The sequence below is a fragment of the Kogia breviceps genome, chromosome 11, assembly GCF_026419965.1.
Source record: "Kogia breviceps isolate mKogBre1 chromosome 11, mKogBre1 haplotype 1, whole genome shotgun sequence".
In the NCBI taxonomy this organism is placed as follows: domain Eukaryota; kingdom Metazoa; phylum Chordata; class Mammalia; order Artiodactyla; family Physeteridae; genus Kogia; species Kogia breviceps.
In genome coordinates, this window is record NC_081320.1 from 37,082,644 (window position 1) to 37,088,595 (window position 5,952).

At 41.9% G+C, this 5,952-nt stretch overlaps 1 pseudogene; it reads right to left on the reverse strand.

The window, feature by feature from the left end:
- Positions 1-428: 428 nt before the first annotated feature.
- LOC131765163 (serine/threonine-protein kinase MARK2 pseudogene) lies at positions 429-1,874 on the reverse strand (annotated as a pseudogene).
- Positions 1,875-5,952: the final 4,078 nt, after the last annotated feature.

Sequence of the window (5,952 nt, forward strand, 5' to 3'; positions counted from 1 at the left end):
GCACTACATGGTTACACACTTGTCTAACTGGAAAATGCACAGCCCCAATTCTGTGCAGGGAAGACGCAAAGCAGAGTGTGATACATCCTTCTGGAGCATCAAGTTTATTAACTAGAATTGGAAGAACCAAGGAGTTCTTGGAACAAGAACTATCCGCCCCCTCCCCCACCAACATGGAAGACAGAAGACTGGGGGAGGGGAGACGTGCCACAGGAATGACACTCCAGTCTCTGAAGTTTCACCCAGGTGAGGGTTGAGGGGCGGACCTGCAGCCACCGTGGCCTCTCAGTCGCCCTGGCTGCTCTGGACCATCCTCTGAGCTGGCCAGGGTCTTGGATACGATGCTTCTGAAAGCCGTGCAGAGAACACAGTCACCTTCCACTGGACCGGGTCCCAGGGAGCGCGGCGGCCTGACCTTCCTGCCTTGGTCACCCATGGGGTTCAGATGGGCTCACTTTATTACGACGCCTCTTGCTGGGCAGCTGGCAACAACCACCAAGATGCCTTTTTAAAAAGTTCCAGACTGTCCCAGCCACCCCTTGCTTTTTCTGGCTGTGGCCAAAGGGAATGGATGAGGACATACTCTCAGGCTGTGCAGCGTGGGAGGACCTTCCAGTGTTGGACACATGCAGGGGGCAGCTGGTTCCCGCTGGGGCTCCAGTCCTGCTGCTGGTGCAGGGGTATGCTCCAGGGCCACACTGGTGGGCTGGGCTGGGGGTGGCAGTCCTTGAGTCCAGGCTGGGTGGGGGACAGGCAGGCTCACTGGTCTTCTGCCCTGCCTGCTGGTCTTCCTGCTCTTGCATATTTTCTCCCTGGTGGAGCCGCCTGGTTTCCAGGGTGGACAACTCAGGGCTTGGAAAAGGCTCGAGTTCATTGCCACTGAGGTCCCCGGAGGAGAAGGGCCCTGCAGCTATGATGGAGGACCCCACCATTGGTTTCTTGGAGCTCACACTGCCTTCTCCTCCGTCCTGGATCTCGTCCCACATCGAGTCCAGAATCCTCCTCACTGTCACCTCCAGGTCCTCTTCACAGGGTGGCTGGAGTGGCTTCTTCTGGCCCATATTCACCCATGGGTGCTTCATGAGGTCAGGTAAGGTGCCTCTGTCACTGGGCTTGAGGGAGATCATTTTTTGTAATAAACTCCTTATCTCCACAGACAGGTAATTTGGAATGGGATATTGCCCTTTTAAGATTTGCTTCCGCAGCTCCTGCACGTCTTTTCCCACAAAGGGACTGGACCCAGTTACCATGTTGTAGAACACTACTCCCAGGCTCCACACGTCCGCCGCAGGGCCGCTGTACCTCTGCCCCAGCAAGAGTTCCGGGGCAGCATACGCGACTGTGCCGCAGAACGTGTCCAGTTTCCTGCTGTCATCACACTTGTTGCTGAAGCCAAAGTCTGTGAGTTTTATATTCATGTTGGCATCAAAGAGGAGGTTCGGTGGCTTCAGGTCCCGGTGCACGATGCCCCTCTGGTGGCAGTGTTGCAGAGCAGAGACCAGCTGCTGGAACGGGCCTCGGGCCTGTGCCTCTGTCATACGGCCATGTATGTTCAAGTAGGTGTACATGTCCCCACCACTGAGGTACTCCATTATTAAGAACATTGTCTCCTCCGTGTCAATCACCCCCAGCAGTTTTACAATATTGGGGTGATTCAGAGCCTTCATACTGTGCACTTCCCGGAAAAGTCGCTGCTGGAAAGTTGAGAAGCTCCGACGCCTCTTTTTAATGACCTTTACAGCCACCTGTCTCCCGGTCAGAATGTGCCGGGCCAGCTTCACTTTAGCAAAGCTGCCTTCGCCAATGGTGTGGAGGATCTCATAATCATCAATATGAGCCTCCTTGTCAGCACAGTTGGCTGTGAGGCCCTGCATACTTGTGACCTAACTACACTGACTGACAGCACTAACTAGCAATGCTAACTATCCTAACTAACAACGCTAACTATGCTAACTGTGCCAACAGCGCTAACTACTACTAACTACACTAACTATGCTAATAAAGTATTAACTATACCAACTATGCTAACTATACCAACAATACTGACTATGCGAACTGTACTAATCTAGCAATACTAACTAAAATTAAGATAAAAATGAGAAAAAGAAGAAAGGAAGAAAGCAAAGCAGAAGAAATGGAAAAGAAACACCAAAAAATTGAGAAGAAAAAATTTAAAACTCTAAGAAATGATACAGAGAGAAAAATAAAGAAAAATGAGAAAAAGGCAAAGAAGAGAGAAAAATAAAAAGGAGTAAAGAGGAAAAAAAATCAACAAAATGGCAGAAACAAGGAAAAAACAAGGTAACTGTGGGTCCAAGGCCGTCAGGTCACCAAAAGCAGCTTCCTGGGCTCTAAGGACCAAAAACCTGGTCCCAGCTGGGCTCCTATAGGGCTTCTGTGAAGTTCATAACAGTGGTGCACTGTGAGGTCAGAGCAAGAAATGGACCCATCAAAGCTGGGGATAAGCCACAGTGGTTTTCTCACTTTTTGAGTTCAAGGCCCCTTTACACTTAGGAAAAAGGATCCCAAAGAAATTTTTCTTTACTTGTGTTATTAGATATTGGTATTCACTTTGTTATAAATTAAAATCTGTAGGATACTTCAGTGGCCTTTTTATTTCTAGTTTGAAAATGTGTAATAATTTTAAAGACCTCGTAATGTCTACACTTGAAATATTCAATTCCTTTTCCTTAAATTCTGGTCTCAAAATAATGTTACAACTTAACTGACTTCACAATACTATACAAAATGTTCTGTTGCATAAGACCCGATAAAGTACGTTATGAAAGTCTATGAAGCTGAGAGAAGAATTGCCGGGAAGGTCATGAGCAGATTTCTCATCAAGAGCCTCAGAGGCCAGATGGCATGGCTCAATGTACTTGAAGTGTTGAAGGAAAGAAACCGTCAACCAAGTATCCTATATCTAGCAAAACTTTCCAAAAGTTGTAAAGAAAGCATATCTATTTCTAAATATATTTCCCAATTTCTTTTGCTTGTTTTCTGACCTTTGTAGTGCATTTTGCCATGAGGAAAATTTTAATTCTTATATAATTAAATGTATCCTTTTATCTTTGTATCTTAGAAAGGTGTTCCTCATGAATAATTTATTTCAAGTCTCCCAGGTTCCTGATACTTTTACAGTTTCATTATATTTTTACTTTTAACTAGTTGCTACATCTAGAATTTGTTAATGATAGCCATATTTTCCCACTTTTGTTGAATAGTTTTGCTACTGATCCAAAATGTCAATTTTACTTTAATCTCAATTCCCTTATGCTCTTGCATCTAATTTCAAGATGCTTCCTATTCCACTGGTTGTTTTGTCTATCTGAAACAAAATACTACCTTAATAATAATGTAATTATAATATAATAAATGTTATTAGTAAACATATCATATATAATAAATAGCATAATATAAAATAACAAAATATAATTTACCATATAACAAGGTCAAAAGAGAACAAAACTATACAATCACTTGAAATATCCCCCAAGGATATTTTATAAAATTCAATATTCATTTCTAATTTAAAAGAAATAGTAAAATAGGGATTGATGAATGCTTCCACAGTAAGAAGAAATTATAGGTCTAAAAGAGAAAGAGGTAAATGCTAAGCTTTAGTAACACTGGCAATAAATGCAGGACAAGATGAAGATGCCTGATATAATGTTAAAGAAAAACTATTACATAACATTGTCTTTGCAGGACTGATGAGTTCAGTGAAAAGAGAATCTCATAGAAAAGAGTATCTCGTTCTTCTTAATGTCTGTACACTTGTCCATTGCATGAACATAACAGCTTATTTAACCAATATGTTACTGATCTGCATCTGGATTTCTAGGTTTTCATGGAATTTTATTGGCACAATTGTTATAAACTCTAGGACTTCCTCTTATGTTTATATCTTTTGAAAGAAACAATATCTCCACCGATGATTTATCTGGGCTGGCTGCTAGCAGACTAAGGCTACTTCTCAGCTCTTCCCTTTACATTCCTAGTCAATATGAAAACGGAATGCAAGAAGGTCTTCTGTTTAGAGACTGTAAAGATAGGTCTTGGTGATAAAGTCTTGGTGGTAAAGGCTAAAAGTATCAACCTAGAATAAGTGTTTTTCCAGCTGTAATTATGTGTGAATCCCTTGGCTTGATTCTGTAGAGGATGTAAGACAAGACTGTAGGATGTGCCCTCAAAGTGCTTCCAGTAAGATGAGCTAAGTCAAGTATGGTGGCATATCTAATTCAAGACAAAATATAATGGCTCTTTTCCTCTCATAGTAAAACTTCGTAGAGTGAATGCAGAAGTCACTGTAGGCTCTTAATTAAAGGAACTGAATAAATCTTGTATTGGAAGGTGATTATTCTGGTCTCCTTGTGGAGATGAATTGGAAATTGTCTAGAGGAAGGAAAATTAGCTTAACCAAAGTTAAACTCATAAATAATTGAGCATTAATTAAATATCTGTGGCCTATGTTTCTCCTTGATCATAATTTCTCCCAATTTATACACCTCTTTGGTACCCGATTAATCATTGTCATAGATGCAATTAACAATGATTATTACTGTGTATTAGGTTTTGCCTGGGCCGTGAAGAAACCATCCTAAATTATGAGCTATGATTGTCACTTGATTTTCTCACAAAGAACAATCAGAACTCCTGGTCTTAAGTGGCTTGGAAAGTGAAAGTAAGAAGTCTCTTAGATATTATTAGAGGACCCCACAGAGCCCTTTGGTGAAAGTTTGGAAAACATTGGGCTTCTTAAAATTAATTCTTGTAGTGTGTTACAAAAGATGATTGAACCAAAAGGATAGCGATGTTTCTGGTCCTGTTGTTAGCGTTCTCCATGGAAACATCGCGGAAGCTTGTGGACTCAATTTCCTTCCCCATGTGTGAATGTCACTGAAAATATCCAACTCCATTCTATCCCCATATAACTTCAGAAAGTAAGCAAAATGAAGACTCAAAAGTCATTTCAAATAATGAAATGAAAATATAATGTAGAATGGAACTGGGAAAATACCTGGTTTAAATTCTGGAAAGTACTAACTATACAATTCTGGATAAGTTGCTTCATCTTTTTTTTTAGATGTTGGGGGTAGGAGTTTATTAATTAATTTATTTATTTTTGCTCTGTTGGGTCTTCGTTTCTGTGCGAGGGCTTTCTCTAGTTGTAGCAAGTGGGGACCACTCTTCATCGTGGTGCACAGGCCTCTCACAATCGTGGCCTTTCTTGTTGCGGAGCACAGGCTCCAGACGCGCAGGCTCAGTAGTTGTGGCTCACGGGCCTAGTTGTTCCGCGGCTTGTGGGATCTTCCCAGGCCAGTACACTAACCCGTGTCCCCTGCATTAGCAGGCAGATTCTGAACCACTGCACCACCAGGGAAGCCCTGCTTCATCTTGTTTAGTCTAATTTAATGCGGATCTCACGGAATGTTATGATGATTAATTTAATATTTTTGTATAATGTACAGTGTTATGTAATTTCTTCTTGTTCCTCTTGAGTAAATTCATATCTTTAAGCAACTCACTTTAAAAAATAGTTACTTGCTTAAAGTACTCTTACCTTCTATCGTCAGCTGAATTGTGTCCTGCGCAAGTTAATATGTGGAAGTCTTAACCCCCAATACCTCCTAATATGATTGTATTTGGAGATAAGGCCCTTAAATATTAAATAGGTAATTGAGGTCAAATGAGGTCAAATGTGTGGGCTCTAGTCCAATATGACTGGTGTCCTTATAAAAAGAAAATATTAGGACACAGACATGCACAGAGAGAAGAAAGTGATTATTAGTAACCACGATGATGTCCTGAATGCATGGAACACGTCACCATTTGCCAACCACCGTCTCAAGTCAGCAGAAACTACAGAAATTAAGAGCTCTCCGCAGAAATTCACACACCCGTGCACCTGGGAAGGGACCACAGGCAGACGTTCACTCAGCCTTTCATGTG